Source organism: Pinus tabuliformis, chromosome 9, assembly GCF_031772625.1.
Source record: "Pinus tabuliformis cultivar Carrire ecotype Pingquan chromosome 9, CPIR1, whole genome shotgun sequence".
NCBI lineage: Eukaryota > Viridiplantae > Streptophyta > Pinopsida > Pinales > Pinaceae > Pinus > Pinus tabuliformis.
Genome location: NC_142307.1, coordinates 1,385,685,744 through 1,385,713,535, shown reverse-complemented (window position 1 = coordinate 1,385,713,535; position 27,792 = coordinate 1,385,685,744). Strand labels below are relative to the sequence as shown.

The 27,792-nt window shown below is 37.2% G+C and overlaps 1 pseudogene; it reads left to right on the top strand.

Moving 5' to 3' along the window:
• Window positions 1–27,792, top strand: LOC149153666 (linoleate 9S-lipoxygenase 1 pseudogene; annotated as a pseudogene).

Sequence of the window (27,792 nt, the reverse complement as noted above, 5' to 3'; positions counted from 1 at the left end):
ATGATTGGAAAGGGAGTTTCATTCCAACTTGTCAGCGCATCTGAAATCGATTCCAGTGGGTGCTGCTTTCCTCGAGCTGTTTTTTCCATCTTCTTTTTTCCATTTTTTTTTTTGGTTAATTTTGCAGATTCACCCAATTGTTTGTAATTTAATATGTAAACTGTTTCGAAAATTCATCTGAAGGCAGTGGATGTGGTAAGTTTGGCGAGAAAGCGCTTCTACAAAACTGGATTTCTAGGCCTGAAAGACTCGTTACCGGCCAGACTACGTATAGCCGGTAATTCGCATCATGATGAGTTCTTCCTCAACTCACTCACGCTTGAAGTTCCCCATCATGGCAACGTTCATTTCGATTGCAACTCATGGGTTTATCCCGCCTCTACAGACAATACAGGCCGTATCCTTTTCTCTAATCGGGTAATATATATATATGATCAGTATGTAGTGTTCTATGCAATCTTTCATTAATGGTTTGGTGGTTTAGATAATTTGGTTAAGTTTGGGGCTAATTCATGGTTTTGTTTAATATATAAATTAATCTATTTTTTCCTAAAACAGATTCCTAACAACTTCACTTATCAAATTGATAAATCACAAAGAAAACAATTTACGACTTCTCTTATCAAATTGATAAATCACAAAGAAAACAATTTATATATTATCAATTTTGTATCCTGTAAATATTTTTAAAGTATTTTTTCTTTTTACCATGTTTTATAATGATTTAAGTGATAATTTACAATCAATTGAGAATATCATGGACAAAATCTAAATTGACTCTATGCTTGAACCTAATATACCCTAAATACTTTAGAAATCCTTATTTTAAGCTTTATTTATAGAGATTAACTTGGTCCTATGTTCTTTAGGATTATGCATAAATGTTTCAGATCAAAATAGTTTATACCAATCTTTCTCTTGAATGCCACCATCCAAAGCTATACTAGGTGATGATGAGGACCACCCTGCTATTTCCTTACTGCTTCTACCCAAAAATGTTTTTCCATTCTTAAATTTGAAATACTTTTCACCATCTCCATGATAATGTAATTCATCATTTCCAGAGTACCATTCCTTTGAGGAGTATCATCTTCTCATGCTTTATCTAGAACCTATTAAAATAATGGTTAAAGTCATTGGATGGAACAATACTCTTCAGCATTATTTGTCCTCAAACAATTCAGCAATATGTTACTCTCAATGCTATCCACCATTATTTTTTCTCAAACAATTCAACAGTTAGTCTCTCAAATAATTCAAGAGTATGTTAGTCTCGCTATCATGGACAACATGATTTTTTAAAAATATCTCAAACACCTCACCTTTTCTTTTCATGAGATAGGCCAAATCTTCTTAATTGTATCATCTATGAATATTACAAAATAAAAATTATGAATATAATTTTTTTTTAACTACACCAAATACAACAAAATGTAACAATCCTAATATATCTGTTTTCCAAGTTCACTTCTCATAAATGAAACTCTTTAGACAATTGTGTAGCCCTAATAATTAAAAATACGTGCTAAAAATAAAATAAAGTATACATATTCGTTTAGGAATTAACATTTTTCAACCCTATTATTTTATATCATAATTTTCCAATAAAAACAATAAATCAATAAACCACAACTACAATAAATTAATTTTATGACTAATAAAATATAGGCTAATAAAAAGCAAATTATTAATAAATAAAAAAATTATAAATAAATAAAAATTATTTAATTCGAACTTCAATTAAGTCGATATCCCATAACCAGCATGAATAAAGTTAACTATATAAAATTTACTAACAAAAATTAAATTATGAATAAATAATAATAAATAAAAATGATTTAGATCAAACTTCAATTAAAAAACTATTTCTCTTATCGAGTGAAAGAGCTCGATCTAAGAATTATTTAAGTCAAACTCCAATTCAAAAACCGTATCTCTTATCGACGGAAAGATTTGTATTAAATTATTAAAAATCTTATATTCCAAGTTCGTGATCCCCTTTGTATTTATAATTTAATATGATATCTCTAGTATTTTTGTAATTATAAATTATTATGATGTTTTTTTATTTATGGGTATATGTATATAAAATTGGCACAATTACATTAAAAATATTAATGTAGTTGATATATCTTAAAATTTGATTTGTATTTATCTTTAATAAATATATAACAATAGAAATAATAATACAAAAAAGCTATTACAACAAAAATATTGTTAGATCATTATAATTAATAATTATTATTTCTATATAATAAATATTATTTAATATTAAATGTTATTTAAAATTATAAACTCAAGGGATAATAATATCAATCCCTTGGGTATATTAATCTAAAGATTCATATTCCTAGAGTATAATATTATTCATAAGTTTATAATATTAATCTTTTAGCTTTGATATAAATCATGGTCATCTAAGGGTTTATATACTTTGGATTTATAATATTAGTCCCTTGGGTTTATAATACCTTGTGGTTCTAATATTAACCCCTGGGTTTATAATATCAATCCCTTGGATTTAATACTATAACCCCAAGGGATTATAAACCCAAGGCGATAATATTAACCCAAGAGAATAATAAACCTAGGGGATTAATACTAAAACTCAAAGGGATTATGAACCCATTGGAATAATATTAAACCCAAGAGATTAATATTATAAACCCAAGGTATATAAAAGCCAAGATAAATATTATAGAACCTAAAATAAATATGGTTGACCATGGTTGACATGGATGCTTTTCATATTGAGACAATCAATGTCACAATGCGACATTGGACTATCCTTAAGCATGATTGATTCTCATATTGAGACAATATTTGTCACAATGCGACGTTGAACCATGATTGACCATGGTTAGTTTTCATATTGAGACAATGTTTGTCACAATGTAACGTCGGACCATGGTTGACAATGATTGATATTATAACCCATAGTATTAATACTAAAAACCCAAAGAAATAATGTTAAACCCAAGGGAATAATATTAAACCCTAGGAATACATTAAGAAACCCAAGGAAATAATAAACCTAAGAGACTAATACTAAAACCCAACTGATTATGAAATCATGGGAATAATATTAAACCCAAGGGATTAATATTATAAACCCAAGGTATATAAACCCTATGATAAATATTATAACCCTAAAATAAACAATGTTGACCATAATTGATTTCATAGAGACAACCCTTGTCACAATGCAACATTGGACCATGGGTGTCCGTGATTGATTTTCATATCGAGACAATGTTTGTCACAATGCGACATTGGACCATGGTTGACAAAGGTTGATTTTCATATTAGGACAATCTTTGTCATAATGTGACGTTGCACCATGGTTGAGCATGATTGACCCTAAAATAAACATGGTTGACCATGGTTGTTTTTCATATTGAGACACTTAATGTCACAATGCAACGCTGGACCATGTTTGAACATCATTGATTTTCATATCGAGACAATATTTGTCACAATGTGATATTGAACCATGGTTGATTTTCATATTAAGACAATGTTTGTCAGAATGTGACCATGATTGACCAAAGTTGATTTTCATATTGATTATGATTAATCATGATTGACCATGGTTGAGTATGATTGATTTTCATATTGAGACAATCTATGTCACAATGCAACGTCGGACCATGCTAAACCATGGTTGAACCCTTAGATTAATAAATCCAAGTGTTTGATATTATAAACCTAAGAAAATAATAAACCCAAGGGATTAATACTAAAACACCAAAGGATTATGAACCCAAGGGAATAATATAAAACTCAAGGGATTATATTATAAACCCAAGGTATATAAACCTAAGATAAGTATAAACCCTAAAAAAAACATGGTTGACCATGGTTGACCATGGATGATTTTCATATTGAGACAATCAATGTCACAATGTGACATTGGACCATGCTTAAGCATGATTGATTTTCATATCAAGACAATCTTTGTCACAATTCGACATTGAACCATGGTTGGTTTTCATATTGAGCCAATGTTTGTCACAATGCAACGTCAGGCCATAGTTGACCATGATTAATTTTACAAAACATTAATATGACATGTCTCCCTTTTAAAAAAATGTGTTTATAAATTAATATGATATGTCTCTTATCTATGCCCAGATGTATATTAAATTATTAAAAATCCTATATTCAAGATTTTGGATCCCTTTCACAGTGTTAGCCTCACTCTCTTAAAAATCAATAATAAATCCAATTATTAAATTAAATAAATAAAATCATGAGAATTCCTCAAACTAAGGAATCTAGTTTGGATGAGAGATTCTCTCCAACTAGCTCTCCTAAATTAGTGTGTAAGTTGAGAAATTGTCTCAACCAAGTGAGTCTAAGATAGACGCATTATCTTAAGACCACTTACTCATGTATTTAAATGTATTATTAAATTTTTTGAATAATATGAATTACATAAGCATGAGAAACCACATGATGGCTCTATGCCTGTTCCACAAGTTTAATTTTTGTGTGTTAATTTGTTGTGCATATGATTATATGGCTTTGTGATTCTTCTTCATGTGGTATTAGAGCGGAGCGAATGTGATCTTTGTGTCATTGTGCTTGTGTTGGATTCGCTGGATGTGACACCCAAATCGCTGGATTGCTTGAGCTATGTGAATTCCCTATTATTCCCTATTATGGCTCTCGTGGAGCTGTGCATAATAGGGGTTGGGACTGACACAGTGTTACTGGAAGAGGGATGAATTTGGTATGCAGAGGGACGTTGTGAATTGTTGAGAACTACGGACCAGTTTTTCGTCATGAAATGTAAGGATAACTTGAAACATTTAATTACTACGCACCAGATTTCTTTTTATATGACAGGATCCTAACAAAACGAGAATACTTTAAGGCGGTTGTGGCAAGATATTTTTTTGCTAGGAAGGATTTGTCGTGGTTGTACAAATTCCTATTGGAAAGCCCCCTCAAATTTGGAATTTTTTATGACAGCCCCATCGAATTTGGACTTCGGCTTATTGAAGAGGTCTTCTACCTCCTTTTTTTTTTAAAGTGAAGTTGTATATTCATTTATTTTGGGATGTTTTGTATTCGGTTTCATCTCCATTTTTGTCCTGAGAGTTAGACCGACAAGGAGAGGATTGGAAATTTGAATGGCTCCCCCATAAAGCAGTAACTTCTCTGTCATCAACTGAGACACATTCCGCTCATTGCGAAATAAAAGCACAGGTCGCTCCCACATGTCTTTTACTGTAATACAGTTATACAATTTTCCAGCCTTCTCTAGTGCTAGCCAACCTCCTGCAACCCATCTAGAAACACTAAATCCAAGTGGTTCATGGTTGGTTTCGACTCCATATTCATGTGCCATCCGGTACTCAAAGACCTCAAACTGAAGTTGGCCAATTCCTACCAAGATTGTTGAGATTTTCTGTTTGGAGTAAAATAGGCAAAAATCTTTGTAGGTGACAACAATAGAAATTCAGTTCCTAGATTAGCTCCAGGTTGTTGGGAGATGATTAATGCCTCCTATATTTGATGTGAGTGAGTTAATGAGGTTGTTAGATTCTCTTTGCTATATAACAGGCAACCATTCGGATTGTTTGCTATGAGGGTGAGAGTTTTGGGAGGATTTCATTTTGTAATCTCCCGATTTAATTAATAAGATTGCCGATGCCTTAGTTGTGTGGACATAGCCCAGATTGGTTGGGTGAACCACGTTAATTCTTGTGTCCCTGTGCATGTTTTTAATTGCTGTGTATATATTTTATTGTTTGCTGTTCATATGATCTCCAACAATTGGTATCAGAGCAGTTGGAGGTGGAGCGCAAGGGCGTGTTAGAGGTTGCTGGTGCATGGTGCGCACTGCTGTCCTATGCAACTACTGTGGATTAGCGCTGGTGTATTGGCGTATTACCTTATTGCACTGCGTGTTCGCTGTTTATGCTTGCTGCGTATAGTTGAAACCTTGCTGCGTATAACCATTATAACGGTGTTGCCTGCGTATAAAGGTGCTGCGCTGTGCCGTGTATTACCTAGTGCGTTGAGATCTGCTTCTCGATGATCGAGGCGCTGGTTATTGGCGCTGCCTGACAGAGGAGTCGGTTGACATCGGATAGATATTGGTGCTGCGTGGAGTGGATATATAACCTGCGTGGGTATGTATTTCCAACAGCGTGGATATGTTTTTTTTTTTAAAACAGCGTGAATATATTTCTAAAAAAACAGCGTAGTTATATGTGATGGTTCGAGTAATTGTTGCGTGGGGGTTTCAAATGATTATAAATTGTCTGCGTTTATAAATTGATTATAATGGTTCGAGTAATTGCGCGCTGGTTATAAATGGTCTGTGTTTTGAAAAGTTACTATAAGGCGTGGCATATCAGGTATATCTGATTATAGTGTTTCCCCTGCTCCAATCGGCTTTCCCATTAAATGCATTGAGACTTCCTTGTGCAATAACGTAAAGCTGTATATGGAAATTCGGAGTTTTTGCACTTTATATTTTGAGTTGAATTTGGTATAAATGGAAGTTTCATGCATTGCGACTTTTAAAACAAAAAATCAACCAAATTCTAAATCAATAAAGACATCAAAGTAATATAAGTGCAAAGGGCAGTTTTTTTTTAAAGGCAAAGGCAGAAAGGCATAGGTAGTTTTTTTTATTGCTGGTATTTAAAGTTGGATATTGGAGATTATTGTGTTTTTTGTTGATACAAATGGCGAAAACTCGAAGTGTCCGGTTCGAAATCGAGAAGTTTAATGGGAAAAATAATTTCGAGATCTGGAAGGTAAAAATGCATGATCTGCTGGTACAGTAGGGCATGGCAAAGGCATTGTTGGGCAGGTCCAAACTGCCTTCCCCCGTGACAGATGATGAGTGGAATGAATTGGATGGCAGAGCCTTGAGCGGAATTTGGTTGTGTTTGGCTGATGATGTTTTATTTAACATCGTGTCAGAGAAGACTGCAGCTGGTTTGTGGACGAAGTTGGAGAAGCTGTATATGACAAAATCCTTGACAAATCGGATTCTCCTGAAACGACAACTTTACGGTTTGCGGATGAAAGAAGGTACCTCAATTACTGATCACCTGAATGTTTTTAATACCTTGCTGGTACAATTAGACAGTCTAGATGTAAAATTTGATTCTGAGGATAAGGCAATAACTCTATTGTGTTCATTACCCGAATCCTGGGATCACTTTGTTACTTCCATAAGCTTTAGTACAGCAGATATTCTTGAGTTTGACGATGTTGTTGGAGCCTTGTTGTCTAAGGAGACAAGGAAGAGGTCGAATGCAGACACCTCTACGTCAGAGGTAATGATGGCCAGAGGTCGCTCAAGAGAGAGACACTCCGGGGGCAAGCATAGCGACTCTCGTTCAAAGTCCAAAGGAAAGAAGACAAAGGTGAAGTGATGGCATTGTGGCAAGGCTGGACATCTGAAAAAGGATTGTTGGAAGCGAAAGCAGGCTGCTAAAGAAGGCTCTTCGACAGAAAAGAAGGAAGCCAACACCACAGATACAGGTTCAGTATCTGGTTCAGGTATGAGTGATGAGGTATTGTCTGTTAATGTTTCAAAACATGATCAACATTGGTTGTTAGATTCCGGGGCATCTAACCACATGTGTATTCATAAAGATTGGTTTAAGACATATAGATCAGTTGATGATGGAGTCGTGTACATGGGTAATGATGTCACTTGCAGTGTTGTTGGAATAGGAAGTATACAACTGCAAATGTTAGATGGTACAACCAAATTGTTAACTGATGTGAGACATGTACCAGATCTAAGAAAAAATCTAATTTCATTAGGAGCACTGGATATGAATGGATATAAAACTGTAATTCAAGGTGGAGTTATGAAAATCTATAAAGGTATTTTACTAGTGATGAAGGCTAAGAAGGTAGGAAATCTTTTTCAATTAGAAGGTAGAACTGGGTCAGATCATGTGTCAGTGTCTAAACAGGACAGTAGTTCCATTCGCCTATGGCATCAAAGGTTGGGCCATATGAGCAAACGAGGGTTGGAAATTTTGGCTGACCGCAAGTTACTTCCTAATCTAAGATCTGGAAAGTTAGATTTCTGTAAACATTGTCTGTTTGGTAAACAAAGTAAAGAAAAGTTTAGAACAGGCAAACATACTAGTAAAGGCATACTTGATTATATCCATTCAGATGTTTGGGGTCCAGCCCCTACAGCGTCATATGGTGGCTCGTCATATTTTGTATCGTTTATTGATGACTTTTCTAGAAAAGTGTGGGTCTACATGTTGAAAAGGAAGTCTGATGTTTTTACAGTTTTCAAGCAGTTTAGAGCATTAGTAGAAAACAACACTGGTAGAACTATAAAATGTTTAAGAACTGACAATGGTGGTGAGTTTTCCTCCAAGGAGTTTGACAGCTATTGCAAGGATGCAGGGATCGAGAGACATAAGACCACGGTTTATACTCCTCAGCAGAATGGAGTTGCTGAACGCATGAACAGGACTTATCTAGAGAGAGCAAGGTGTATGCTGAGTAACGCCGGGTTGCAAAAGGAGTTGTGGATGGAAGCAGTGGCAACAGCTTGTTATGTGATAAACTGATCTCCATCAACGGCGATAGGCTGCAAGGTTCCGCAAGAGGTATGGAAAGGACATCCTTGTGACTATTCTAAACTCAGAGTGTTTGGTTGTGAAGCATATGCTCTAGTGCCTAAACATCAGCGAACTAAATTAGATCCGAAATCGAAAAGGTATGTCTTTGTTGGGTATGGTGATGGAACAAAGGGATATAGATTGTGGGATCCTACTACCCGCAAAATCATCATCAACAGATATGTAAAGTTTAATGAATCCTCTCTTGTACAGTTAGGTGTAGATAGTAGATTGAAACAAGATGATGTATTTGATTTCCAGCACATTCAGTTTGACAACATTTCTAATGATAGTCATAACGACCATAGTTCAGATTCTAGTCATGAACAGGTTTCAGAATCAGATTATGAACAGGGTTCAGATGGAGGTCATGAACAGGTCTCAGATGGCGATCATGAAGAAGTTCCTACAGATGATAGACAGCCAATTGTGGAAGCACCAGAAACATTCTTAAGGAGGTCTACAAGGATCAAACGCCCTCCGAGAAGGTATGATGATCATGTTACTTCAGTTGCTTTGATCGCTAATGATGATGAACCTTTGTGTTATCAGGAAGCTGTAGAAGGTTCAAATAGTGACAAGTGGAAAGCAGCCATGAAGGACGAAATGATGGCCTTAAGTAAGAATGGTACATGGGATCTGGTTGAGCTTCCGAAAGGCAGGAAAACTGTGGGGTGTAAATGGGTTTTCAAGCTGAAACGGGGTACGGAAGACAGGTACAAAGCACGGCTGGTTGCAAAAGGGTTTTCTCAGAAAGCCGGTATTGACTTTCATGAGATTTTTTCACCAGTGGTTAAAATTGTTTCAATTAGAATTGTGTTAGCATTAGTGGCTTTGCTTGATTTAGAGTTGCAGCAGTTAGATGTTAAGACTGCATTTCTACATGGTGACTTAGATGAGGAAATATATATGGAACAACCAGAAGGGTTTGTTCACCATCGCAATGAGAAATTTGTCTGCAGGCTCATGAAGTCATTATATGGCCTAAAGCAGTCGCCTCGGCAGTGGTATAAGAAGTTTGATTCTTTCATGTTGAGTCAGAAATATGTTAGAAGTGAATATGATCATTGTGTTTATTTTAAACAGTTGAATAATGGCATATTCATTATCTTGGTATTGTATGTTGACGATATGCTTTTAGCAAGCAAAAGCATAGAAGAAATCAACAGGTTGAAGGCTCAAATGGCAAGGACATTTGATATGAAAGATCTAGGAGCTGCAAGACAGATTTTGGGCATGGAGATTTTCAGAGACAGGAGTAATGGTAAGCTGTGGCTATCACAACAGAAGTATGTTGAGAAAATACTTTTGAGGTTTGGTATGAATAATGTGAAGCCTGTGTCAGTCCCTTTAGCTTCCCATTTCAAGCTTTCTTCCAGTTTATGTCCTAATATAGATGAAGAAAAGGATTATATGTCTCGAATTCCATATGTCAATGTAGCAGGATTTTTGATGTATGCGATGGTTTGTACGCGACCAGATATTTCACATGTAGTTGGGGTTGTCAGTAGGTATATGGCAAATCCTGGTAAAGAGCACTGGTCAGCAGTAAAATGGGTGCTTCGGTATTTGAGAGGCACAAGTAGTTATTGTATTACTTACAATAAGAGTAATGAATTTGTTTGCGGATATGTTGATTCTGATTTTGCAAGTGATTTGGATAAGAGAAGGTCAACTTCAGGGTATGTCTTTACTCTTGCAGGTGGAGCTATTAGCTGGATGTCAAAGCTACAAAACATTGTTGCTTTATCCACTACTGAAGCAGAATACATTGCTACTTCGCATGCTTGAAAAGAGGCGGTTTGGTTGAAAGGTTTGCTTGGTGAGTTTGGTAGGTTACAGGACAACATCAGGTTACTTTGTGATAGTCAAAGTGTAATACATTTGGCTAAGAATCCGGCCTATCATAGTAAATCAAAGCATATTCCAATTAAGTACCATTTTGTAAGACAGGTTATCACTGAAAGGGGAGTCTCTCTTGAAAAGGTGCATACAAAGGAGAATTGTGCAGACATGTTCACGAAACCAATTTTGTTAGAGAAGCTACGCTGGTGTTTGGCTTCTCTTGGCTTGCAGAAAAGATAAAATAATAATAACAGGGCATCAGGCTAATTGTTGTCAAGGTGGAGATTGTTGAGATTTTCTGTTTGGAGTAAAATAGGCAAAAATCTCTGTAGGTGACAACAATAGAAATTCAGTTCCTAGATTAGCTCCAGGTTGTTGGGAGATGATTAATGCCTCCTATATTTGATGTGAGTGAGTTAATGAGGTTGTTAGATTCTCTTTGCTATATAACAGGCAACCATTCGGATTGTTTGCTATGAGGGTGAGAGTTTTGGGAGGATTTCATTTTGTAATCTCCTGATTTAATTAATAAGATTGCCGATGCCTTAGTTGTGTGGACGTAGCCCAGATTGGTTGGGTGAACCACGTTAATTCTTGTGTCTCTGTGCATGTTTTTAATTGTTGTGTATATATTTTATTGTTTGCTGTTCATATGATCTCCAACAAGTGGTATCAGAGCAGTTGGAGGTGGAGCACATGTTGGAGGTGGAGCGCAAGGGCGTGTTAGAGGTTGCTGGTGCATGGTGCGCACTGCTGTCCTATGCAACTACTGTGGATTAGCGCTGGTGTATTGGCGTATTACCTTATTGCACTGCGTCTTCGCTGTTTATGCTTGCTGCGTATAGCTGAAACCTTGCTGCGTATAACCAGTATAACGGTGCTGCCTGCGTATAAAGGTGCTGCGCTGTTCGATAAACCAAAGGAGGTGCTGTGCTGTTCGATAAACGAAAGGAGGTGCTGCGCTGTGCGGTGTATTACCTAGTGCGTTGAGATCTGCTTCTCGATGATCGAGGCGCTGGTTATTGGCGCTGCCTGACAGAGGAGTCGGTTGACATCGGATAGATATTGGTGCTGCGTGGAGTGGATATATAACCTGCGTGGGTATGTATTTCCAACAGCGTGGATATGTTTTTTTTTTTAAAACAGCGTGAATATATTTCTAAAAAAACAGCGTAGTTATATGTGATGGTTCGAGTAATTGTTGCGTGGGGGTTTCAAATGATTATAAATTGTCTGCGTTTATAAATTGATTATAATGGTTCGAGTAATTGCGCGCTGGTTATAAATGGTCTGTGTTTTGAAAAGTTACTATAAGGCGTGGCATATCAAGTATATCTGATTATAGTGTTTCCCCTGCTCCAATCGGCTTTCACATTAAATGCATTGAGAATTCCTTGTGCAATAACGTAAAGCTGTATATGGAAATTCGGATTTTTTGCATTTGATATTTTGAGTTGAATTTGGTATAAATGGAAGTTTCATGCATTGCGACTTTTAAAACAAAAAATCAACCAAATTCTAAATCAATAAAGACCTCAAAGTAATATAAGTGCAAAGGGCAGTTTTTTTTTAAAGGCAAAGGCAGAAAGGCATAGGCAGTTTTTTTTATTGCTGGTATTTAAAGTTGGATATTGGAGATTATTGTGTTTTTTGTTGATACAAATGGCGAAAACTCAAAGTGTCTGGTTCGAAATCGAGAAGTTTAATGGGAAAAATAATTTCGAGATCTGGAAGGTAAAAATGCATGATCTGCTGGTACAGTAGGGCATGGCAAAGGCATTGTTGGGCAGGTCCAAACTGCCTTCCCCCGTGACAGATGATGAGTGGAATGAATTGGATGGCAGAGCCTTGAGCGGAATTTGGTTGTGTTTGGCTGATGATGTTTTATTTAACATCATGTCAGAGAAGACTGCAGCTGGTTTGTGGACGAAGTTGGAGAAGCTGTATATGACAAAATCCTTGACAAATCGGATTCTCCTGAAATGGCAGCTTTACGGTTTGCGGATGAAAGAAGGTACCTCAATTACTGATCACCTGAATGTTTTTAATACCTTGCTGGTACAATTAGACAGTCTAGATGTAAAATTTTATTCTGAGGATAAGGCAATAACTCTATTGTGTTCATTACCCGAATCCTGGGATCACTTTGTTACTTTCATAAGCTTTAGTACAGCAGATATTCTTGAGTTTGACGATGTTGTTGGAGCCTTGTTGTCTAAGGAGACAAGGAAGAGGTCGAATGCAGACACCTCTACGTCAGAGGTAATGATGGCCAGAGGTCACTCAAGAGAGAGACACTCCGGGGGCAAGCATAGCGACTCTCGTTCAAAGTCCAAAGGAAAGAAGACAAAGGTGAAGTGCTGGCATTGTGGCAAGGCTGGACATCTGAAAAAGGATTGTTGGAAGCGAAAGCAGGCTGCTAAAGAAGGCTCTTCGACAGAAAAGAAGGAAGCCAACACCACAGATACAGGTTCAGTATCTGGTTCAGGTATGAGTGATGAGGTATTGTCTGTTAATGTTTCAAAACATGATCAACATTGGTTGTTAGATTCTGGGGCATCTAACCACATGTGTATTCATAAAGATTGGTCTAAGACATATAGATCAGTTGATGATGGAGTCGTGTACATGGGTAATGATGTCACTTGCAGTGTTGTTGGAATAGGAAGTATACAACTGCAAATGTTAGATGGTACAACCAAATTGTTAACTGATGTGAGACATGTACCAGATCTAAGAAAAAATCTAATTTCATTAGGAGCACTGGATATGAATGGATATAAAACTGTAATTCAAGGTGGAGTTATGAAAATCTATAAAGGTATTTTACTAGTGATGAAGGCTAAGAAGGTAGGAAATCTTTTTCAATTAGAAGGTAGAACTGGGTCAGATCATGTGTCGGTGTCTGAACAGGACAGTAGTTCCATTCGCCTATGGCATCAAAGGTTGGCCCATATGAGCAAACGAGGGTTGAAAATTTTGGCTGACCGCAAGTTACTTCCTAATCTAAGATCTGGAAAGTTAGATTTCTGTAAACATTGTCTGTTTGGTAAACAAAGTAAAGAAAAGTTTAAAACAGGCAAACATACTGGTAAAGGCATACTTGATTATATCCATTCAGATGTTTGGGGTCCAGCCCCTACAGCGTCATATGGTGGCTCGTCATATTTTGTATCGTTTATTGATGACATTTATAGAAAAGTGTGGGTCTACATGTTGAAAAGGAAGTCTGATGTTTTTACAGTTTTCAAGCAGTTTAGAGCATTGGTAGAAAACAGCACTGGTAGAACTATAAAATGTTTAAGAACTGACAATGGTGGTGAGTTTTCCTCCAAGGAGTTTGACAGCTATTGCAAGGATGTAGGGATCGAGAGACATAAGACCACGGTTTATACTCCTCAGCAGAATGGAGTTGCTGAACGCATGAACAAGACTCTTCTAGAGAGAGAAAGGTGTATGCTGAGTAACGCCGGGTTGCAAAAGGAGTTGTGGACGGAAGCAGTGGCAACAGCTTGTTATGTGATAAACTGATCTCCATCAACGGCGATAGGCTGCAAGGTTCCGCAAGAGGTATGGAAAGGACATCCTTGTGACTATTCTAAACTCAGAGTGTTTGGTTGTGAAGCATATGCTCTAGTGCCTAAACATCAGCGAACTAAATTAGATCCGAAATTGAAAAGGTATGTCTTTGTTGGGTATGGTGATGGAACAAAGGGATATAGATTGTGGGATCCTACTACCCGCAAAATCATCATCAACAGATATGTAAAGTTTAATGAATCCTCTCTTGTACAGTTAGATGTAGATAGTAGATTGAAACAGGATGATTTATTTGATTTCCAGCACATTCAGTTTGACAGCATTTCTAATGATAGTCATAACGACCATAGTTCAGATTCTAGTCATGAACAGGTTTCAGAATCAGATTATGAACAGGGTTCAGATGGAGGTCATGAACAGGTCTCAGATGGCGATCATGAAGAAGTTCCTACAGATGATAGACAGCCAATTGTGGAAGCACCAGAAACATTCTTAAGGAGGTCTACAAGGATCAAACGCCCTCCGAGAAGGTATGATGATCATGTTACTTCAGTTGCTTTGATCGCTAATGATGATGAACCTTTGTGTTATCAGGAAGCTGTAGAAGGTTCAAATAGTGACAAGTGGAAAGCAGCCATGAAGGACGAAATGATGGCCTTAAGTAAGAATGGTACATGGGATCTGGTTGAGCTTCCGAAAGGCAGGAAAACTGTGGGGTGTAAATGGGTTTTCAAGCTGAAACGGGGTACGGAAGACAGGTACAAAGCACGGCTGGTTGCAAAAGGGTTTTCTCAGAAAGCCGGTATTGACTTTCATGAGATTTTTTCACCAGTGGTTAAAATTGTTTCAATTAGAATTGTGTTAGCATTAGTGGCTTTGCTTGATTTAGAGTTGCAGCAGTTAGATGTTAACACTGCATTTCTACATGGTGACTTAGATGAGGAAATATATATGGAACAACTGAAAGGGTTTGTTCACCATCGCAATGAGAAATTTGTCTGCAGGCTCAAGAAGTCATTATATGGCCTAAAGCAGTCGCCTCGGCAGTGGTATAAGAAGTTTGATTCTTTCATGTTGAGTCAGAAATATGTTAGAAGTGAATATGATCATTGTGTTTATTTTAAACAGTTGAATAATGGCATATTCATTATCTTGGTATTGTATGTTGACGATATGCTTTTAGCAAGCAAAAGCATAGAAGAAATCAACAGGTTGAAGGCTCAAATGGCAAGGACATTTGATATGAAAGATCTAGGAGCTGCAAGACAGATTTTGGGCATGGAGATTTTTAGAGACATGAGTAATGGTAAGCTGTGGCTATCACAACAGAAGTATGTTGAGAAAATACTTTTGAGGTTTGGTATGAATAATGTGAAGCCTGTGTCAGTCCCTTTAGCTTCCCATTTCAAGCTTTCTTCCAGTTTATGTCCTAATATAGATGAAGAAAAGGATTATATGTCTCGAATTCCATATGTCAATGTAGTAGGATGTTTGATGTATGCGATGGTTTGTACGCGACCAGATATTTCACATGTAGTTGGGGTTGTCAGCAGGTATATGGCAAATCCTGGTAAAGAGCACTAGTCAGCAGTAAAATGGGTGCTTCGGTATTTGAGAGGCACAAGTAGTTATTGTATTACTTACAATAAGAGTAATGAATTTGTTTGCGGATATGTTGATTCTAATTTTGCAGGTGATTTGGATAAGAGAAGGTCAACTTCAGGGTATGTCTTTACTCTTGCAGGTGGAGCTATTAGCTGGATGTCAAAGCTACAAAACATTGTTGCTTTATCCACTACTGAAGCAGAATACATTGCTACTTCGCATGCTTGAAAAGAGGCGGTTTGGTTGAAAGGTTTGCTTGGTGAGTTTGGTAGGTTACAGGACAACATCAGGTTACTTTGTGATAGTCAAAGTGCAATACATTTGGCTAAAAATCCGGCCTATCATAGTAAATCAAAGCATATTCCAATTAAGTACCATTTTGTAAGACAGGTTATCACTGAAAGGGGAGTCTCTCTTGAAAAGGTGCATACAAAGGAGAATTGTGCAGACATGTTCACGAAACCAGTTTTGTTAGAGAAGCTACGCTGGTGTTTGGCTTCTCTTGGCTTGCAGAAAAGATAAAATAATAATAATAGGGCATCAGGCTAATTGTTGTCAAGGTGGAGATTGTTGAGATTTTCTGTTTGGAGTAAAATAGGCAAAAATCTCTGTAGGTGACAACAATAGAAATTCAGTTCCTAGATTAGCTCCAGGTTGTTGGGAGATGATTAATGCCTCCTATATTTGATGTGAGTGAGTTAATGAGGTTTTTAGATTCTCTTTTCTATATAACAGGCAACCATTCGGATTGTTTGCTATGAGGGTGAGAGTTTTGGGAGGATTTCATTTTGTAATCTCCTGATTTAATTAATAAGATTGCCGATGCCTTAGTTGTGTGGATGTAGCCCAGATTGGTTGGGTGAACCACGTTAATTCTTGTGTCCCTGTGCATGTTTTTAATTTCTGTGTATATATTTTATTGTTTGCTGTTCATATGATCTCCAACAAAGATAAGATCTGTTTTGGCCGAAACCACTAAGTAGAGCACCTAAACAGCACCTTCACCAAACAATTCATGAAGACCCTTCTGTCACTGTTTATATTTTGAGGGGTTTGTATTACGTAAAAGTGCGAGGAAGGATCATGTATGTGTCTATAGAAATACTTCAAAATGGCTGTCGTGGAGTGAAGAAAGCCGGGAAGAGATCCAGCGTGAAGAAAAAGCATGAAAGAGAGCTAGCGTGGAAGAGAGCTACTTTCCAAACAAAATGCGTTAAAAATTCAGATGCGGCCATACTCAACTTCTTCTCCAATGAAGAGGTATAATTTATGAAAAATTTAAAGTGTATTTTGGCTTTTTAAAGTGTTTTGACGTTTAGAAAGAGATTCGTTAAAAAAAAAGGGGCGATTTTATGAAAGTTAATTCACTTTTTAAAAGGAACTTCATTAATTTTATGAAAGACTTCGTGGGCTACTTATTATGTATGTTTTTTTTAAAGTGGCATTTAAAAATAGAAGGGTGTTTTGTAATGGAGTGATAAGGTGATTTTTTAATTTGTATTTTTTTGGGAGTGATAAGTGGTGGATAATTTTAGGAGAGATAAGGAGTGGGATAAAAAAAAGATTAGTTCAAAAGGTGTATGGATCTTGTGTTTTAGAGAAATAAGGTAATTTTGAATAGAGCTAAAACAAATATTAAAGTTAACTTTGACGCTAGAGCTTGGCATTATCATTGTTTTAGAGTCAGTTTTTGAAGACAATTTGACACCAAGGAGTTCTCAGTTTGTGCTTGAGACACCTCACTGAAGACATTGTCATGATGATGTATATTGAAGGTTAATAAAAACATATCTTTTTGTGGTGATCGTGTCTTAGATCTGCGTGAAATTGAATAAGGGGATCATAGGTACACTCTGTGTCGTGAATGTGCTTGCATGATTTGAGTCGAATTTGTAAAACACTCTCTTTATTATGCTTAAACAAAACAACTATATGCACATAAGAAAGTTTACATATACAAGTCATCGATCAAACTCCTGAAATCAAAGCTCCCATAATAAATAAAGTTCATAAGCACAGAGCATCACATCATTGCCTTGATAAAAGTAATATTTTACAACAACATTTCACATCAGCTAATTCACGCCATCAAGTTAAGGACGCTACAAATCAATCACTTCAAGCTTAACGACATCAATAACACTTTTGTATCACTTGCAGATAAACATTTTTTCACTGAATTGTATGGGTTCATTCTCGGTTGTAACCGACACCCTAATTTGAATTGTTAAGGTGAATACATTAAGTCAAGTAAGTCTTCAACTGAGTCATCAATATTGAACTTGTCATTTGTCTCTTGGGTGCATTTTCGACAGTGTTCGACACCCTTCCTTTTTTAAATCATCACATTTAGTGCGTACATTCAAGAAATCACAAGTGTCAGTAATCAATCAAGCAAGTTCAACTGAGCATCAAATCAAGCCAGTGTTTAAAGCGAGCGTGTCATTCAACCAATCAAAGCAAGCGAGCATGCCATTCAAACAACCAAGCAAGTGAGCGTGTCATTTAAACAACAAAGCAAGCGAGCGTGTCAAAATCAAGTGTGAAAGTTCAAAGCACGACATCTATAACAAATGAGCCAGTGTGAATTTGATTGAAGCATTAACAAAGTGTTAATGAAACATTCAAGCAAATAAATCGTCATCAAGCGAGCGTGACATCAAGCGTTCAAGCAAACAAGTTATAAAACTCTAGCAAGTGTTTACAGCATCAGCAATAAGCAACGGTACCAGCAAGCCTGCATTCAAAGTGAGCAAGCTAACATGGTGACACACATTCAACTGTCCCAAATTCTTACCAAGTTTATTTTATCATCAGTTGGCAACATGGTGAACATCAACAAAACAAATCTTGCTGACATTCAAGTGCATATTCAACATGCACATGAAACGATTGAGTTCCTTCAACTGGAGTCACAACTGCAGAGAAATGAGTTGCAAGAGAAGCGTGTTGCTTCCAAGTCTTTGACCAATCCAGAGATAGCTGATCATTCGACTTCATTCATCCAACCAGCTTCAAGTGTTGAAGTTGTTCCAGTTCAACTTTCTTCCAAACCCATCATCAAGCCATGGGAAGAAATTCAAAGTAATTGAAATCAATGCGGCTTAGGATATGTCAAAGATAACGACAACTTACATATCCCTGATTATTCAAAGCCCATTCAGTTTGTCAGTGCCGGATTACTTGAACAAATCACCTCAGCAAGTTCTCAGCAACTTGCAGACCAACGTCAATGCACACAAACTGAAGTTGTAGACAAATAGAAATGCACACAAACTCAAGTTGCAGACAAACCGAAATGTTCTCATTGTCAAAGAACCGATCATTTGGAAAATCAATGTTTTGATCTCCATCCTTGTAGCCATTGTGGCAAGTCAAATCATACATCAGAGAAATGTTGCAACCAATGATAGTCAGCTAGATTGAAGATAAATTATTCATGGATTGATCCCTGGGAATGGTCATCCATAACCAGAATATTGTACAAGTTTTACAATCAGATTCACTCACACATATTGCAGCCAACAGTCAAGTGAAGACAGTACTCTCATGCAGTTGAATGGGGGAGTACATTAGTGAAATACTCCTCCACCTACAGGGGGGAGTTCAGATATATTTTGGAGACAATTGCCTCTCCTTTCAGCTGACAAAGGGGGGAAATGTTAATGAAATTGACAAGTGGTTGTCAGACTGAAAGTCTTGACAACATCAACGAAGTAGCTAGTGGGCATCTTCATCAGCTAGTGGGCGGTCATCATTAGCAAATATGCAAGTGGGAGTTCATCAAATTGTGTCAATGGACACCGGATGTTGTTTTCAAGAAAAGGACAGTTGGATCCTTTTGTGGTTTGGCACATGATGGAGTTGTCAAGCGACATTCAGAGATGAATTAGTCATGCAACTGACTCATGGTCTCTTCATATTGTAGTTTCTTCAACATCCAGTTTTGGTAGTTTTTCAGGCAAATGCTTTTTGAGGATCAACTTGAGAACTTGGAAGATGGTTCCTTGTTCGTTTTGGACTTATCATTGGGGGGGGAATGTTAGCCTCACTTTCTTAAAAATCAATAATAAATCCAATTATTAAATTAAATAAATAAAATCATGAGAATTCCTGAAACTAAGGAGTCTAGTTTGGATGAGATATTCTCTCCAACTAGCTCTCCTAAATTAGTGTGCAAGTTGAGAAATTGTCTCAATCAAGTAAGTCTAAGATGGACACACTATCTTAAGACCACTTACTCATGTATTTAAATGTATTATTAAATTTTTTGAATAATATGAATTACATAAGCATGAGAGACCACATGATGGCTCTCTGCCTGTTCCACCAGTTTAATTTTTGTGTGTTAATTTGTTGTGCATATGGTTATATGGCTTTGTGATTCTTCTTCACAAAGATATGTATTTATAAATTTATATGATATGTATGTTCATAGTATGGAGGACAAAAAGTTGTTCATTCTGGACCACCATGATGTCTTCATGCCTTATGTGAACCGAATAAACACTTTGGCTACCACTAATATATATGCTTCTTGCACAATTCTCTTCCTTAGGAATGATGGCACATTAAGATCAATTGCAATCGATCTAAGCCTACTCCCTTCAGATCAATGTCGTGAAAGTGTTCAGGAGGTGCTTACCCCAACAAAGGAAGGCACACAAGGAGCTCTATGGTAGATGGCCAAATGATACGTAGCCATTAATGATTCTCGTTACCATCAGCTTATCAGTCACTGGTAAAATCATGCAGAATTTGGGAATATACATGTAGAATTGGTTTGGTATTTACAATATCATTATATAATATAGGGTCCCAACTAAGTGATGGTGGGATTTTTTCAGGCTCAAGACTCACACAGTCATGGACCCAATTTTCATCACCACCAACAGACAACTGAGTGTGATGAATCCCATGTATAAGCTACTGAGCCCCCATTTTCGGGACACCATGAACATCAATGCTCTGGCTCGCCAAATTCTTATAAATGGTGGAGGCATTCTTGAAACAACAATATTTCTTGGAAAGTATAGCATGGAGATGTTTGCGGTAGCGTACAATGATTGGAGGTTTGACGAACAAGGGTTGCCTATAGATCTCCTTAAGAGGTAATCATAATCTAATCTTGATACTGCCTAAAATCTAATCTCAATCTGTGTCATCCATGTTAGAAAAAATTACAGGGGCAGAGGAGAGGAGTTTGGCTTAGAAATCTGTTGCGGAAAAGTCAACTTCAGTTGCGGCAAGGATATCACAACTACACATAGACTTAGTGAAACAGAGAATTAAAACAGAGTAAAGCTTGGAGCAACACAATAAAAACTAGGATTAAATTCTAATGCATGAAAATACATTCATATGAGACTGCGACTCATTCACCAAGTAAAATCAAAGGTTTAGAGTGATTTACACTTCACCGGGGATTGTGAAGTAACACAGTAAAGCACATTAACTATTGTTTTCACCCACCCACCACAAATTGCTCCACGATTTTATCCTCCCTACCTCACAAAATTTCACCCTCTCTCTCGCTCACTCATACAAATGACTCTTTACATTCATATTTATCTCAACATACAAATTTGACATTAATACATGACAAAGAAAATCATTAAGATACGGGATAGGCGATTATACAAAATGAGGGTTTTTCTGAACTTGCAGAGGTTGCAGACTTCAACTCAGAGTTGCACAGTAAATGCTTGGACATACATTTTACCAACTATGTATTAAGTTCTTTAACTACCTGATGTGTTGCGAAATGGTCGACGTTGTACTTCTATGTATTAAGTTCTTTAACTACCTGATGTGTTGCGGAATGGTCAGCGTTGTACTTCAGAACTTCAGTCCTTCCACCTGCAAACAAAATCGCAACCTGCAAAAGTTCACTGGGCAAGTATGATGGTTGTCAGTGTGTTTAAGGTGGTGGTTGAGATTAATATTTTGAACACTCCCCCTTAATAACAACTGCCACCATTGACAATTCCCAAACAATCTTTGAGACAAGCAAAATTTTCATGTGCCAATGGATTTCTGAAAATATCAACAAATTGTTAGACTTGTGACCTATAGTGGTGCAACACAATTTCATCATTGTTAATCAACTCTCTAATAAAATGATATTTAGCATTAATGTCCTTGGTCCTCTTGTGAAAGACATAATTCTTTGACAATTCAATTTCTGAGATGTTGTCACAGAAAATAGTTGTCGTTCCTTCTTGGCCGTGGCGAAGATACCTCAACATCCTTTTCATCCAAACTGCCTGACACGTTGTTGCTATTGCAGCGACATATTAAAATTCGGTTGTTGACAATGACACTATTGGTTTCTTCTTGGAGGCCCATGAAACGGCTCCAGAACCCAAATGAAAAACATATCCCGATGTTCTCTTTCTGTCATCGACACTTCCTGGCCAATCACTCTCAGTGTAACCAACTAGCCTGAAATCATCTGCTGCGGCGTACAAAATACCATACGGTTTTGTCCCATTGACATACCTTACAATCCTTTTCGCTACTTTCCAATGTCTTTCCTTGGGTGTCTCCATGAACCTTGACACCAAACTCATTGCATACATTATATCCGGCCTAGTGGCAATCAAATACATCAAGATGCCTATCATGCTTTTGTATAATGTCAAATTGACATTACTACTGAATATTCTTTGCTCAACTTTAACCCCACAATAGTTGGAGTTGGTGCGGGCTTGTTGTTCTGCATATTAAACCTCTCCAAAATGTCTGCTACATATTTTGCTTGAGAAATAAAAATGCCATTTTCTATTTGCTTCACTTCTATGCCCAAAAAATACCTTAACAACCCCAAGTCAGTCATTTCAAATTCATTCTTCATGACTTTTTTGAATTCAACGATGAGGAAATCATCACTCCCTGTAAAAATCAAATCATATACATATAAGACGACAATAAGAATCTTACCATCGCTCTCTTTGATGTAGAGAGTAGGCTCATCGTCACATTTGTCAAAACCATTGTCTAACAAGTAGGCATCTATCCTACTGTACCATGCATGTGGTGCTTCCTTCAGTCTATAAATAGCTTTCCTCAATCGATACACTTTGTCTTATTTTCCTTCTACCTCATAAACAGGGGGTTGTGCAACATACACTTCCTCTTTCGGCACTCCATTCAAGAACGTTGATTTCACGTCCATTTGATACACTTTCCATTTATGTTGCGTGGCAATCGCCACAGCTATATGCACTGTCTCCATCCTTGTGACTCGCGCAAACATCTCTGCATAATCTCTTCCATGTTGCTGCTTGTATCCTTTGACAACTAGTCTTACTTTATGCCTTTCAATCTTCCTGTTGACATTGCTCTTGGTCTTATAGACCCACTTCACTCCAATGACTTGTTTTCCTTGCGGAAGGTTCACTAACTCCCATGTGTCATTCTTTTCTATTGCTTCTATTTATTTCTCCATTGCCACAACCCATTTTTCTTTTTTGACTGCATCTTCAAAATGGATTCAGTCATCTACATGACAAAACGATGCAAATAAGTAATTCAGACCAGCGCTACTATCAACTTCATCTTGTTCATAAATCTCATTTAAATTTCTGAATTTTGGTCTTCTTGTGCTTGCTGAAGATGGGCTTGATATGTCACTTTGTGTTTCTCTTTGTGGTGTGCTTGGAGAAGCACTGGCTTGACTTCACGACGCTATCCTATTATTTGTTAATGGTGTTTCTTGCTGCTTGATTTGTTGCGCTTGAATAGGAGTAGAGAGAGTCATTGTTGATGAATTACTTGCTGCTGTTAATTACTCTTTGTCCTCGTGGTATACATGCTTTGACATTGACTTTCTTCTCTAAACTTCCATCCCATGCTTCTTCTTCTATGAACTGCACATCTATGTTTATTATGACCTTCTTGGTTGATGGATTGTAGAGCTTGTATGCCTTGGATTCATCACTATAACCAAAAAATATGCATTTCTCCCCCTTTTTGTCCAACTTCTTCCTTAACTCATCTGGGACATGTGCATATGCCACACAACCAAAGAATCTCATGTGAGTGTCACTATGCTTTCTTCCACTCCATGCCTCTTCAGGAACTATGTTTTCGACACTTTTGGTTGGACATCTATTCAAAATATATGTTGCACAAGCGACAACTTCAGCCCAATAAACATTTGGCAAATTCTTTTCCTTTAACATACTCCTTGCCATTTCCATAATGGTCCTATTCTTCCTTTCTGCTGCGCCATTTTGCTGAGGTGTATACCTTGTTGTAAATTGCTTGTGAATTCCATGCTCCTTGCAAAATCAAAGGAATCACTTGAGATATATTCACCACCTATGTCTGCCCTCAAGAATTTGAGGTAGTTTCCACTTTGCTTCTCAACAAGAGCTTTGTATTGACGAAAGCAATCAAACACTTCAATTTTCTATTTTAGGAGATAGACCCATGTCTTCCTTGTGTAGTCATCTATGAAGGTCAATAAATAGTGGCTGCCACCAATTGATTGTGTCTGCATTGGTCCACATAAATCTGAGTGGACAATCTCCAAAGGTGCCTTTGCCCTTATTGACTTTCCTGCTGGAAATGTCTCTCTATGTTGTTTGCCCAAGATACATCCTTCACATAGGCTGTCCAATTTTTCTATAAGTGGAAATCCATTCACCATCCCTTTCCTATGCAGCAAATTCAAACCTCCAAAGTTGAGATGACCAAATCTCAAATTCCATAACCAATTTTCATCTTTAACTTCTACTTGAAAGTTTACTTGTGTGACAACTGCATCTTTTCTTTCATCCTCTTGTGAGTTCATTGATAGTTGTGCTTGTGCACCTTCTTCCTTCAAATCTGATCTTATCTTTAGGGGAAACACTCTATTGTTTGTCATCTGAACCTTTGCAACCAATCGTTTGCTTGGTGGCCTATCCAAAATTGTGCACTCATCATTTTTTTAAAACGACATTGTAGCCATTTTGCATGAGTTGTCCAATGCTTATGAGGTTATGCTTCAAACCGTGGACAAAGTAAGCATCTGAGATGTATTTCTTCTCCCCCTTCTTTGTTACGATATTGACTCTTCCTTTTCCCATGACAGAGACTTTGTTATCAGTCCCTAATGTCACTTTATATTTCACACTTTCATTTAGATTGGAAAACATTTCTATGTTCCCTGACATGTGGTTGCTACACCTTGAATCTAGATACCATACCTCACTTGTCTTTCTTGTGCTACATTACAAGCTAGAAACATGCTATCATGGTTCTGATTTTCTTTTGTGAAATTTACACTTGGTTTTTTACTAATTTCATATTGCTTCTTTTTACATTCATTTGCATAATGACCATACTTCTTACAATAATGACATTAGACTTGAGATTTATCATAACTTTGACCTTGTGCTTGATTTTGGCTTGGGCCTTGACTTGGATTTTGATTGCTTCCTCTTCCACTTGAGCTTGAAGGGATGCTTCTTCCACCTTTGTGTGGGCTTCTTCCTCTTCCTCTAGCATATGGTCGTCCTCTACCTCGACCTTGACCAATTGAAACTTGTGTCTTGAAGGCATGCTCCAATGACAAAATTGTTGCTCTATTCAGTCTATGTTCATGAGAAATCAATGATGGATGAAGTTCATCCACTGAGAACTGTGAGAGATCATTTGGCTCTTCTATGGCCACAACAATGGCATCAAACCTTGCTGGCAAACTTCTCAAAACTTTATCAACTATTCTCCTTTCCTCAAGTGTCTCACCATGAGACCTGATTTGAGTAACCAACCCAATTACATGTGTAAAAAATGAGTCTACATTCTCAGACTCTTTCATACAAAGTGTTTCAAAATCTCTTCTCAACATTTGCAGTTTTGTTGTCTTCACTTTTGCCATTCCTTGGTACGCTGTCTGGAGGGTGTCCCGTGTTTGCTTGGACTTCGTTGCTGCTGCAGCCCTTGGGAAAATACTTTCATGAACTGCTTGAAAAATGTAGAAGAGGGCTTTTTCATCCTTCTTCCTGTTGTCCCTCAACAAATCCATTTCTGCTTGAGACAAGGCATTGTATGCTGTTGCATCTGCTGGTTCTTGAAAACCATTCTCCACCAAATCCCAAATGTCTTGAGAAGAAAACATGACCTTCATTGTAATAGCCCAATAATCATAATTTTTTCCATTAAATTGAGGTATTTGAGGATTATTCAAGCTTGTGCTTGATGTTTCCATTTCCGAGTGTAAAAAAAACTTTCTACCTGCTGGTAAATACACTTCAAAATTTTGCCCTCAAAGCAATTGTCAATTGCTAATAAAAACACTTGTTTTTACACTAACAAAGTTTAACCTACTTTGATACCATGTTAGAAAAATTTGTAGGGGGAGAGGAGAGGAGTCTTGCTCAGAAATCAGTTGCGACAAAGTCAACTTCAGTTGCGGCAAGGATATCACAACTACACAGAGACTTAATAAAGCACAAAATTCACTCACTGCAAAATAGAGTAAAACAGAGTAAAGCTTGAAGCAACACAATAAAACTTAGGATTAAATTCTAATGCATGAAAATAAATTCATATTCATTCACCAAGTAAAAAAAAAGGTTTATGACGATTTACACTTCACCATGGGTTGCAGAGTAACACACAGTGACTGTTGTTTTCACACACCCACCACAAATTGCTCCACAATTTTCTCCTCACTACCTCAGAGACTTTCACCCTCTCTCTCGCTCACTCATACAAATGAATCTTTACATTCATATTTAACTCAACATACAAATTTAACATTAATACATGACACAACAAATCATTAAGACAAGAGATGGGCGATTATACATAATGAGGGTTTTTTCTGAACTTGGAGAGGTTGCGGACTACAACTAAGTGTTGCGTAGTAAATGTTTGAATATACATTTTACCCACTATGTATTAGAGTTGCGGAGTAAATGGTTGAATATACATTTTACAAACTATGTATTAAGTGCTTTAACTATGTGATGTGTTGCGGAATGGTCGGTGCTGTACTTCTTTTCAGAACTTCAGTCCTTTCGCCTGCAAACAAAATTGCAACCTGCAAAAGTTGACTGGGAAAGTATGGTGGTTGTCAATGTGTTTAAGATGGTGGTTGAGATTAATATTTCCAACAATCCATTTGAATTCTGATATATATATGGCAGTGATGGACTCATCAACACCCTACGGGATGAAGTTGATGATCGAAGGCTACCCTTATGCTGTGGATTGGAGATAGGAGTTGTCTATAGTGCGACTTTTTGGAGTTTCAGTGCCAAAATCTGGTGGAACAAATTGAGGTGAAATCTTGATTTGTGTTATTTAAACTGGTTTTTTTACTATATATATAGATTCAACACCATGAAAAACCCCTAGGGAACTTCTATTGTGCAGGATTTACCCATCATGCTTGTGATTTCAATGAATTCTTGCCAGATGTTAGAGAAATTAGACCGGAAAAATCCACCGAAAAAATCTTCCAAAAAGTGGCACTAAAGACAACTCCTTGGAGATATGGTTTGCAATAGTTTCATGGGTTAAAGAGTACCTGTCCTTGTACTACCAGAGTGATGATGCAGTGAAATCTGATATAGAGCTTCAAGCATGGTGGGCCGAAATAAAAAATGTTGGTCACGTAGACAAGAAGGACGAAACATGGTGGTACAACATGGAGAGCGTGGAAGAAATTGAAAAAGAAATAAAAACAATCATATGGGTGACCTCGGATCTTCATGCTGCAGTTAATTATGGGCAATACCCTTATGCCGGATACATGCCTGATCGGCCCACCATGAACAGAAGATTGAACCCTAAAGAAGGGTCCCAGGAGTTCTCAGAGTTGGTGGAGAATCGTGACTTGGCTAGCCTTAAAACTCTAAGTAACCAGTTTCAAACCACCCTTGGTATAGCCCTCATAGAAATCATGTTGAGGCATTCAACAAATGAGGTATATTTGGGGAAAAGAGCCATGAATGAATGGAGCGATGATGAATGTGTGATAGAGGCTTTTAAACGTTTCAGAACAAATTTGAAGGAGATAGAGAAGAATATAAGAGAAAGAAACCAGAATGCAGAAATATTGAAGAACTGGTCTGGTCTGGCCAAGGTTCCCTATACTTTGCTTTATCCAAACACCTCAAATCAGACTCACCAAGGAGGACTCACTGGCAAGGGAATTCCTAACAACACTGCTATTTAA